The sequence below is a fragment of the Capsicum annuum genome, chromosome 7 (genome assembly GCF_002878395.1).
Source record: "Capsicum annuum cultivar UCD-10X-F1 chromosome 7, UCD10Xv1.1, whole genome shotgun sequence".
Lineage (NCBI taxonomy): Eukaryota > Viridiplantae > Streptophyta > Magnoliopsida > Solanales > Solanaceae > Capsicum > Capsicum annuum.
Window position 1 is genome coordinate 23,200,642 of NC_061117.1, and position 13,534 is coordinate 23,214,175.

The window sequence follows — 13,534 nt, forward strand, 5'->3', positions numbered from 1 at the left end:
GTAGGATGTTAGTTATTTGGAGCAATTTTATAGTGTGGGGATATAGCAATTGATGGTTAAAATTGGATTAAGATTGAAAGCTTTGTTGATAAAACTCTTGAATTCTATAATGGTCTTAGAATCCGCACTCAAATGGATAATAAGTATGGTTCTGCAATATTCCAGATATAGAAAGCTTGCATCTGTCACCAACCAAGGAATAGAAGGTTCAAAAGAGACATCCGAATGTAAAGACCATTCTTAGCTTGTCTGAAATAAGCAAACCTTAGATCCCCATCCACACCGACAGTAATCTACAGAGAATCATTAAAGAAATTTAAAGAGCATAATTGTGGTATGAGAAGAAGCGGAATCACATGCCGAACTATATAACAGAATTTAACCTAATCAAGTCTTGGCAAAGGATGCATCACTACTGCATGTTTCTGCATAGCATTTAAGACACTCAGATCCATGATATATGTCCCTCGATACTCTTCATACAAATCAACCCTCTCTCAAAATCTTTCTCTTTGAATATGAGTTTGATATACCACATCACATTTAGAAGCGACCTCCAACAAATCATCACTTTCTTCCAAGTGAACCCCCATTGATGTCAAATAATCCGTGATGTCATCCTAAAATGAATCCGTAATAATTCGTCTGTTATCAAACAAAAATAACATTGTGTAATTACATTTAAGTTTAAAGAACAAAATTTTATTAAATCGAATGAGAAGTAATGCTAATTACCAGCTCAAGACAATCAAAATTTCATCTTTTTTCATACCTTCATGTTAACCACATCATGGGATACAAAGTAAATTTTCACATCTTGGTACTTCGCAAGCAAGTGAGCAACTGAACGAACTTTTCTCCCATAAGCTAGATCACTAATAACAGCAACTTTTATACCATCAAGTTTTCCTATTTCTCATTCAATGGTGTACACATCTAGAATGGCCTGTTTCAGAATTAATGAGGACAGTTTTGTTGCTGCAGTCTGACAAGAAAAAAAAGACCAAGAAGACTATGTGTATGCCATTGATATGTTCTGTTGCAGTCAGACAACAAATGCATGCCTAGATAAACATCATATGTACTCTATTATGTAGTTTCATCCAATTAAGTCTCTATATGCTATTCAGAGTTTGTTATGAATTATAATGGAAGACGAACATTCCAAACACATGACAGTGATATTTACATAGTTAAGACTTAAGAACTATGTTATTAGTGAGCTCCAGAAACTCAGCTGTAATGGATTATCCAAACAAGTTACTATTTCCTAGTCTATATCTATTAAAAGGGGAAGGATAGAACAATATCCCCACACAAGCTTAGAATGACGAAAAAAAACTTACCATGAAGCAACTTAACTTTCCCCGTTTGATCAATTTCAACAGGATACTTAAGAAGGTGGCCTCTCATTTCATTGACTTCATCAGCCGTGTACTGTAGCCAGTTGTGTTCACCAAATACTCTCATCCGTCTCACACATTCAAGAACCTCTGGGCGCTAAAAAAATTGCTCTATAGTTATCGTGTGCTCTGACCACAGTGACATTCTATACCCGTATATCTGCAGTCGAAATGTGATAACAACTTAGTCACACATTTTTACTACTTGAAAAGAAATGCATTGTAAGAATGGTTTGAATATCAGTTTATTGCATCAATCCGAAACAGATAATGTTGGACATCTAACTTTCAAAATAAACTTTGAGATACTCACTCAGTAAGATAGAACAAAACAATTTGGAAATCATCCTTCTTTCGTATAGTGAAAAAGAACCATTAACACCAAGACAATTGTTTTTTATCTCCAACTATTCGAATTTCCAGATTACTGATGCAAAAACACCAGTTACTACATTTACACGTTTACAAGTTATCATCAGTGAACTGGTGGAACTCTACTAAACAAACTCTCTACATAATCTAAACTCAGCTTTTCTATAACGACACTTCCTAACGACGACAAACAGGAAAAAAGGTTAATTCCTTTTTTTCTCTGAACAAGAAAGCAATCGTAAAAATTTTAAAAAATAAAAAACCTTTCAAATTGAGTGGTTTTCAGACACGAAATGCACATGAACTCCTCCAATACGAATAGAGCTTCAACTTCTTTGACTCCTCTCCACTTCCTGTCTGACAATTCATCAATAAAAATAAAGTGATTAAACCAAAAATTAGCCCTAAAAACTATTGTTACCTTTAGGAAAAGTAAAACAATAGCAATTACTGAGGTTTAACTTTAATTTAAGTTATCAAAAACAAAGCTAATTACAGATCCTAATATAAAAAGATCAAAACTTTAATTAATTAGTATCACAGAACAAGAAGATATCCAAAGGATAATTGAATTAGTTAGTACCATAACAATATTAACTACAGATCTAGAGAAAATAGATTAAAACTTGAATTAACTAATTTGTATAATAGAACAATAATAATAACAGATTTGAAATAAAAGGATTAAGGCTTGAAATAGTTAGCATCATATATCATATATATAACAAACATCAAATGAAAACTTGCTCGAAAACTTGCTCCACCATCAAAGATGCACTTACCAAAAATAAATCATGATGGACTAATGAAAATTGAGATTAAGAACATGAATTTTGCTTGAAGCTTATGTTTTTGTGTCAAGGTGCGTAAGGAATACAATGGAGAAAAGGAAAAAAACAGAGAAAATGGAGATGAAAGAAGATTTTAGGAAAGTAAAACAGTAAAGGTAAAAGAAACGGTAAAGTGTCACTGATAGGAGGTTTTTGTTACCCAAATATCCTTACTGTTGGTGTTGTTGACGAAAATATCTTCAAATAAGACAAAATAGTAATAACCAAAATCTTCATTTATATAAAAGAGTAATAATCTATTTTGCCAAGTTTTTGGGGAGTCAAAATCAATCAATCTGACATCACCATAAACCTTTAAAATTGCATTCTAAATTTTTTTCGTACTCTGATATTCAATACACCGGTTCATACAAATCATGTCAAGATCATTAAAAGAGAAAAAACGTACAAAATTTGGAGAAACAACATAAATTTTGTCAGGTTAGAGTTTAATTACAGAAAATTTTAATATTTTACATAATTATTGAAATTTTCGATCTTGAATTTGTCAAGATACATAAGTAACTCCCGATACATCCAACGAAGATAATTTTTTTCTTTTTTTTCTTTTGTAAAGATACATAATTAGCTTCTGATATATTTTTTTCAATTTTAAATCTGTCGAGATAGAAAATTAGCTCCTGATACATCCAATAAAGATATATAATCAGTTGAGATTTTTGTACTTACTTTATAAGGGTGAGATTTGTATGCATATGTTAAGTTAAGGTATATGTTTATGTTATTTAATTTTCTCAATTCTCATAATTGTACACACAAGATCCGTCACCACAAATACAACAACAACAATATATCCAGTGTATTCCACCTAGTGAAATCTGTGAAGGATAGAGTATACGCAGACCATACTAGTGAAGTAGAGAAGCAAGATCCATCACCATAGATACGAAAAGAAATTTACTAAACACCACATATATACCTTGAAATAGCCAAAGTAAAAGTTCAAACAGGATAAAAAAAAGAAAAAAATAAATCCTTCTAAAAATTTAAAAGTCAGGTGACATATCAAATTTACCACATCAATCAATTTCTTCAGTTTTGCCAAAACATATATACATAAAAAAGAATACATTACCACCATTTTTAGGACTTCTCTGAGTACTCATAAAAAAGGACCACAATTTTACTATTTTTAACAAATTGATTTGCTGGCAAAACAATTTAAAGTTGTACTCAAAGACAAAATCAGTTTCTTCTGAAAAGAAAAAAAAGCAGTTTCCAAAATTAACCATTTTTCTTTCTCCCTTTTCAGTCTGTCAATTCCATTTTTAAATGTGAAACCCCACATAAAAGTTTGGAAAATTATTAGTAGTATTTTACTTTCAAAGGGGAAAGGGTAAAAGACAAGGGGTTAAATTAATTGCCAAGTGACTTTTTTGTGAATTTAATTGGCATAAATTGAGGTTCAAAATGAAGTCCTTAGTGATAAAGCCAATATCTAGCCTAGATTATTCAATAGATGATAGAAGAAACCATCTCACAAATTAATTGCAAGGGTAATTTTAACATTGTCATAGTTTATTATGTATAATTTTAAATAATTTAATTTATATAACTTTTGAAAAATTTTAATAGCTGAGTAGTTAAATAAAAGTAAATGTGTGTCACTTTAATAACGGCAAGGGAAAAGGTTGATCCAAACTTTAGACCAATGTAAAATTAGACTTTTTCACAAATTACCAGACAATTTTCAACCTTTTCTTTTTGCTCTCTAGAAAAGTTTCTAGCTTCCTAAGGCAATGACTAATATGAAGAATTATGTAGGCATTATTCGGGAATTTGTTCTGGGACTCTCATATTATTTTGCGAATTTTCAGTTTTGATCCTTCTAATTTTTGATGAAAAAATTATTCTGCATCCGATGTTTACATTATAATGAACTTATTTGTTATGATTAATTGATAATCTGACGTGAGAATATGCACTAATACCCATCTATCTTTTTTAGTTTAGAAAAAGCTAGAAGAAATTTAAGAGAAATTTCAAAAAAGTATACACAACCATTTTACCATATAGCTCAAGCCTCAAAGTATAAATGTCATGAGTGTGAAGCAACGCTTCTGAACATAGAAAAATGCTATAACCCCATAATATATTTGCATTTAATAAGTTATGTTAAACAAGCAAAAATAAGTTAAGTTCTTTTTTTAATTAGTGATATATTGCTTCAACTATTTTTACAATTTATCATTTTGAACAAGTGGAAAAAAATAATAATTAAGTGATGAACAATGTGAATGCTGTCAGTATGGTTTGATTTAACAGAGGAAAATGACACACAGAATGATAAGATGTTTCTACAAAAATTATTTTGATTTATTTGGACCCTTTTCACACGTGGGGAGGCTCTATCTTTCAGTATACTGATTACTATTTTTGGATTTTTTTCTTTTTGTAATTTTCAAAGTGTTACAGTTGGCAACTAGAAGAGTTTGTATGTCATCCCGTAAAAGCTTTTTCGTATTTTATATCAAATTGATATATGTAACATAAGTATTTTTCGTTTACATTTATCATTTATTTTGATTAAGAAGAACGTATCACCGACTTATTGATTTGGTGCAGATAACTGTGAGTTTTTTTAGAGATAATTTCAAATATACACAATAAAATTAATTTACAATAAATATAGCTATGTTTTTAATTAAAAATATTGAGTATCAACAATGATGATCCATGGAACAGAGTATAGCTCAGAGAAGAAGAAAGGAAGGAGAAGAATGAGTGTGAACCCACTGTATTCAATCACAATGATCCATTACTACACACACTATTTACACCTCTATTTTTAGAGCGACTTACCATTCAAGCTAGCTAACTAATTCATCTAATTAAGTTACCTACCTAACCAACTAGGCTACACGTGCCTTGCACAGTACATTGTAACTAACTTGCACCAACAGTGTAACTAACTCTGTAACTAATAGTGTTGAACAAAAAACATTCGCCCCCCCCCCCCCCCCCCCCCCCCCCGCAAGCTGATAAGTGAAACAGATCCTTCACTCCCAGCTTCGATAAAAGATAGCATGTTGAGTCTTGCCTAGGCTTTTAGTAAGCAAGTTATCTAGTTGTTCCTTGGTTGATACATGATGAGTTTGAATCATTTTGTGCACTAGTTTCTCCCTCACAAAGTGACAATCAATGTCAAAATATTTTGTCCTCTCGTGAAAGATAGGATTGACAACAATTTGTAGTGCAACCTTGCTGTCACACAACAAGTTTACTGGTTGATGAACCTTCACACCCAACTCCTTGTACAGGCCTATAAGCCAAGTAATTTCAGCCACAGTTGATGCCATACTTCTAAACTCTGCTTTAGCTGAGCTCCTGGATACTATTTCTTGTTTCTTTGACATCCAAGACACCAAGGCAGCCCCAAATTTAACTAAGTACCCAGCCACAGACCTTCTAGTTTGTAGACAGGTCCCCAGTCTGAGTCACAAAATGCTGTCAAAGTATCTGATCCTTGAGATGGCTTGAACAGGCCAAGACCTGGTGAAGTCTTAACATATTTCACTACTCTGATAGCAGTTTCCATATGAGACTCTTTTGGTGCATGCATAAACTAGCTCAAAACCTGTACAGCAAAAGATATATCCACTCTTGTCATTGTCAAATACATCAATCTTCCAACTATCCTTTGATATTTACCAATGTCTTTTAGTGGCCTGTCCACTGGACCTTCCCTTGAGTTGTTACATGCGAGTCATAGTCAATTGAGGTCAATCTTAAACTTGGATCAAGTGGTGCATGTACTGGCTTAGCCCCACTCAGTCCTAGCTCAGAAATGAGTTCTAAAGCATATTTTCTTTGACTCATGACAATCCCCTCCTTGGTCCTGGCAAATTTAATGCCAAGAAAGAACTTTAAAGGGTCTAAATCCTTCATCTTAAACTTAAGCTTGAGGTCACTTTTGGTTTGATCAATGAGTCTGCTTCATCATCAATATAGACTAGAACTATGACTAGATCCTTCCTTGCTATTCTTGTATACAGAGAGTAATCATAATGCCTTTGTACAAACCCCATCTGAATGAGAGCTTCTGTTAGTTTCAAGTTCTACTGCCTTGAGGCTTGCTTAAGCCCATACAGAGATTTTTGTAGTTTGCAGAACTTACCAACCTCCCTTTGTCTGCAAGAACTAGGAGGAAGGGCCATATACACATCTTCAATAAGATCACCATGCAGAAAGGCATTATGAACATCCATCTGAATCACAGGCCAGTGTTTAACCATAGCAACAACAACAACTGATCTCACAGTGACCATTTTATCTACTAGTGAGAAGCTATCTGAGTAGTCTAGTCCTTTTTTCTGATTAAAAACTTTAGCAACAAGCCTTGCATTGTACCTTTCAACAGCACCAGATGCCAGATACTTAATCTTGAACACCTATTTACAACCTATGGGCAGCTTACCAGGGAGTAGATCAACTATAGTCCAAGTATTATTTGCCTCAAGTACAACCATTTCAGAATGCATAGCTTCAATCCACTTGGAATCCATGGAGGCTTCAACAAAAGAAATAGGTTCATGGACTGAGGAATAGGCTGTTAGAGCAGTACTGTAAGAAAAAGTAAGTGCAGCATAGCTCACATGATCAGATATGGGATATAGACAAGCAGAGTTAGCTTTAAACCCTTTAGTTTGATAGTCTTTAAGCCAAATAAGAGGTTTAGTCTGTCTTGTGGAAGCCCTTTTAGTAGAAGAAGGAGGGGGCATAACAGTTGATTCAGTAATAACAGGTGTAGGATGAGGAAACTCTTGAACTGAGATGAGGGATGAACTTGGTACAGAAAGATCAGTAGGTGCAGGAATTACCAAGGGCGTTGATTGAGTCTCAGTAGTATCATGGAATAAAGGAGACAGGAAGATTTGTGATGATAAACTCAGTTGTTGAAATGGAAACACATGTTTCTTAAACACTACATCTTTGCTGACTAAGAACTCCCTGGTGTGTAAGGCCATAAGTTTGTACCTTTTTTGGAGGTGTGAGTAACCCAGAAATACTGCAAGAATGACCCTTGATGCAAATTTATCCACTCTCTTAACTTCAGTAGCATAATCCAGGCAGCCAAACCCTCTCAGATGTTTAAGAAAAGGTGTAGATTGATACAGATATTCAAATAGAGTCTTACCCTTAAGGACAGTAGAGGGCAATCTATTGATAAGATATACACTGGTAAGAACATATTCTCCCCAAAACTTCAGTGGTACATGATACTGGAGTCTAAGAGAGCCGACTGTGTCAAGAATATGTATGTGTTTCCTTTCTACAACACCATTCTGTTGAGGTTTATAGCCACAAAAGCTTTGATATAAAATACCAAGTGATAGAAGTAAGGCAGTCATTTTAGTGTTGAAGAACTCACAACCATTGTCAGACCTTAGACACTTAATAGAAGTATCAAATACATTTTTTATCATGACAAAAAAGTTTTTGAGAGCCACTATGACTTCAGACTTAGAATTAAGCAGGACTATCCAAGTGTATCTAGAGTAGTCATCAACTAATGTTAAAAAATACCTTTTACCACTATATGTAGGTACCCTATAAGGGACTCAGACATCAGCATATAACAAGTGAAAGCAAACAGATGTAGTGGTGGTTTCCTTGATTGTTTAGCCAAAGGACATACAGTGCATAGGTCCATATTAGGACCATCAAATTTAGTAGAAATACAACTGAAACAACTGAGTTTTATTAGAGTAGTAAGAGGAGCATGACCTAGTCTATTATGCCAGAGAGCTAAGTCCTTTATTTGACTAGTAGAGGCTGCACTAGTAGAGGTGGCAAATGCAGTGGTAGCCACCTTATTAGAGGTTATATGTACAAGCATATCAGAGGGATTGAATTGAGGGAATTGATTCCTCAGTAAGAAATCAACATTCACTACATACAGATTATTCTCAAGTTTGGCAATCCCCCCCACTTTACCACTGAAGATGTACTAAAAGACATAGAAATGAGGGTAAAAAATAACACAATAGTTTAACTCTTTTATTATTTTTGGAACAGACAAGAGGTTGAATTTAAACTCAGGAACATGCAAGACATCTGTGATCTCAAGACCTCCAAGAATATAGGAACTTCCTATATGGCTAACTTGAGCATTAGCACCAGTAGGTAAGTAGACCAGACCTTCTTGTGATGCACAAGATATGTGTGAATTATGCAGGAAGTTAAGTGTGCTAACCATGTGTTTAGATGCTCTGGAGTCAACAATCCACTTATCATTAGTTGTGGAGTAGGTAAGACACTTAACCATACCTGTTGAAGTTACAGTGGTCCCATTATCACACTGCTCCTTATCTTTATCCTTCATCTGCAGCAACTATTGGTACTGCTCAGGAGAGAACTGAGGTAGTTGCTACTGTGGAAAATATGAGTATAGAGGCATATTATACTGTAGAGGTTGCACAAATTGGTTAGGCTGCAGATTAGTCATTAGAGCATGAGAATTTTGTAAGAGTTGTTGGAAGAAAAATGTCCAGGTCCTGGTTTATGCATGAACTGTGTGGGTCTAGGAGTGGTACTGTTGGTTTGAACATTGTGATATTGACCTTTACCAAGATTAACTGTTCCTGAGGTAGAGCCAATAAGTGTTTTCTTCTTTCCTTTCCAATCAGAGGGGTAACCATGTAGAGCATAACATGTATCACTGGTGTGACCACCTCTATTGCAGTAGTCACAATGCAGATAACTTTTTCTCTTAGGTTTAAAACTTGTGTTTTCTTGAGTGAACTTACCTTTTCTACTAAAGAACACCAAGGCATCATTTGCATCACTAGATTTAGCTGACCCACCAACTCCTAGAGTAGATTTTCCCAGCAGTCTCTGACTCTCCCCAGCCATCACAAGGGAGTGAACTTTAGCCTAACCAACTAGGCTACATGTGCCTTGCACAGTAAATTGTAACTAACTTACACCAACAGTGTAACTAACTCTGTAACTAATAGTGTTGAACAAAAAAAATAGCCAAAAGTTAAAAAAAACTCATTTTTTAGCCACGATCAAACTGTAACTAAATGGTACGAAAACCATGGCTGAATGGCTAGTTTTTTTTTTTGATAAATAATAATTTTATTAATCACCAAAGATAATTCATTTATAACTTCTCAAATGTTATATATGCAATGTGTATGCAGTGTATATGCAATATATAGATATTGTATAAATAGTTATATAGTGTATATGTAATGTATACACAAGGTATATGTAAGATAACGATATTCATATATAACTTCTCGAATGTTGTATATGCAATGCATATGTAATCAATCGATACTGTATAAATAATTTTGTAATATATATGCGATGTATCAACTTGTGATGTCAGTTCAATGTCAATGAGGGTGAAGGAAAGATGATCTGACAAGATAAGTTAAGATTAGGATAAATGGTATATAAACATGTATCGATATCGTATAAATGGTATCTAAACATGTATATATGATGTATAAATACTTATGTAATGTATAGATATTGCAAAAATAGTTATGTAAGGTATGATATTGTATAAATAGTATATAAATATGTATATATGAATTATTGATTGTATAAATGGTGTATACATGATAGTATGGACGTAGTAACAATTTATATTCGCTAAGTGAAATACTCTATATCCACATACATAATAATAGTGATACGCTATGTTTACATACACAATAAATGTATTCGTTTAACAATAATTTTGTAGCGGAATGCATTATATTTGAACGCTTAATAGTGTCTCCACGCATATATAATATTTATGCTAACTATATTGGTGTACATAATAAGAAACTATAGTTATATCAAATAACCTTAATTATTTTATCGTGTCATGTAATTTTTCCAATAATATTAATGAATCGAGGACAAGTAACGAGCAACTTGTAAAGTCCCAGAATATTTTCTCTCACGTAATGTTCTCATTAAGTTCAAACATAATTTTGTGATAAAAATGTAGCAAAATGTGAAATTGTTGCGAGGTGTAGATGATGTGTTTTTGTTGGAACCTTGGAGTTTTGATGAATGACAATATGAATGAAACAAGTTGATATACATGTTCCACTGATCTGACAAGTTTAGGAGTGCAGTCTATGGTATAAATAATTAAAAATCAGAATGAGTTAAATCAGTGCAACTAGAAACTTCAACTTACTGATCACGTGAGGAATAGAACAAGTAGAATTTGATTCAAACACTTGATGATAAGGGAAAGCAAGTTGAGTTGAAAGAGGAGTCCTATGTGAAGAAGGAATTTAACTTCTGAGCAAATTCTTAAGAGTCCTATATGTAGAAGGAGAAAGAATCTGAAAATTGCAGAAGTTTATGCAAAACATATAATTTGAAGGACTCTTTGGAGAGTTGGAGTTTGACTACAACACTAAGGAGATAAGAGTTGGAATTGAAGATGGAGTCTCAGTTGAAGTAGAATTCTATGCAATGAGAGTTTTGATTAAAAGAGGATTTTAAAATAAAGAATGACTCTTTGGAGAGCTGTGCTTAAATAGAAGATGTATTATTCAGAATAACTCACGAACTTACAAAGCAGAAAAGTACAATCGATAGATAGACTTCACGAAGTGCTACTCAATCACTGAAGAAACACATTGAAGAACTTGGTCCTAAGTATAGAATCCATCTAAGAGTCTTAGCTTTGATTTTTAAAGTTGTTCATTGTGTTTAAACTATTGATGTAATATTAGTTTCAGTGTGTTATAAACTGAATTAGGAGCTAGTCTTCGAGTTGGGAAAAACTCAGAGACTTTGGTAAAGCATACTTTGGGAGGTGTGTGTGTAGTTAGGAATTAGAGTTTATAATTCCTAGTTGTTGAGTCAGAGGAATTAGAGTTTATAATTCCTAGTTGTTGAGTTATAGGAATTAGAGTTTATAATTCCTATTTGTTGGTTACATGAGTTTTGTAATCAGTCGTTGTTGAGGCTCAGAGTTATTTAGTGAGGTTGGGGTTAAATCCTGTAGAGGTATAGGTCATGGTTTTTTACGCCTTTTTGTGCCGGGTGTTTTCCATGTAAAAATCATTGTGTTCTTTAGTTTCTGTTTTACTGCTTTCTTGGAACACGTCAAGCAACCCGTTCCATCGATAAGCAACACTTAGGCAAAAATAAGATAATCAGTAGGGCACGAATTCTTAACAAGTGGTATCAGAGAAAGGTTGTCTTAAAAAGGGCTAGCACCTAAGATAAAGATCAATATGATGAATTCCGCACCACCTACTGGTCACAGTGAAGGTTAATCCATTATTAGACCTCCACTCTTTGATGGTTCTCACTTCATTTGGTGGAAAACTAGGATGGAAACATTCATTCAAGGGAAAAACTACGAGTTATGGGATAGTATCACTGATGGTCATATTATTCTAATGAAGTTAGAAGATGGGAAACAGGTCAAGAAAGTGTAACACCCCAATTTTCTGAACCGGAATGCTACGCGGTGCTCATGACCTCGAAGGATCACAAGCTAACCCATGACTGATATTTGTACTTGTATACTGCATAATATATCATAAAATGCAAAAATATGAACATGAAAGGCCATAAAGTTCGAACTGAATAAACGTCTGATAACAAAATATCTGAAAAAGGTATAACAATAAAACAAGTCCTAAATATTGAAAATAATGAGATCTGAATATCTAATCTGACATCTAGTCTAAAAGCCTCCAACTGAACTGAATAAAGAGTTGAAGGAACATGTCTCCAACTAACTCCGTCTAGCAACTAAATAGTAAATGTAGCAATAATCAATCATCCTCGAATGAGAAGGACTCACTACAAACTCTGAACACTGGAATGCTACTACAGATCTGGAGCTCATGCCTTTGAATTTATGGTGTAACATAAGAGAAAACACCATAGCACAAATGCGTTAGTACATCTGAATGTACTGAGTATACGAGTGAGGTAGGCTAAATGCAAAGAGTTATATGCATGAACAATGCTGACTAATATGAACGTGAGAATACATACATGCATACATAACTATAACTGAACTCGTGGAGATACTGACTACTGAGTTTGAATACTGACAATATGGGTGTACTGATACTGAGATGCTGAATAGATGAATGACTATTTTTCACAGTTCGAATTATGAAGAACTGGTCTGTTTGACTGTGTCTGATAGTCCTGAAGCTGAATACTGATATCATGAATTCTGATAATTGATATGACTGATACATGAGTTTAAAAAACTTATATAACTGATATAACTGTGATGATTGTCCTAAGCGATGTAACTGATACTGAGTGACTGTATCTGACAGTTTAAGTTCTGATGGAACGATCTGAGTTCTATTTTATATGGAGTAACTGAATTTGAGATCAGTCCTATCTAGCTGGTGATCTTTAAATCTGATGATTCTGATAATTTTAACTATAGTTAAGATCAGTCCTGTCTAATGGGTGATCTTGAAGTCTATTTATAATGATAAGGATTGATTGTCTCTAATATACTGAATCTATACTACTAAACTAAGTTGATTGTATCTGACAATCCTAAATCTGTAATTGAAACTGTGGGATATGTTTATCTAACCGACATACCCTAAACTAAGCTGACTGGGGTCCAATCTCTGCCCTGTCAGTACCACGCCACCAATAAAGACATCTGTTGTGGATTCAATCCTAATCTAGCGGGTGACTTCTGGGATCAGTCCTCGACATATAAATGTGCTAACGGGTGACCCCTGAGTATGTAAGTCCTATCTAATGGGTGACATCTCATACCTATGCTGGCAACGTAGTTCTGAAACTTAGAGATTGCTTCTAGGGATCTCAGTTCTATTCTAATGGGTGAGTCCCCATCCTTAGGCTCACTCGGTGCTAAATCTTACTCTCATCTGAAATACACTAAACTGAATAACAAAGATGAACTGAATAACTGAACTAAACTAATTA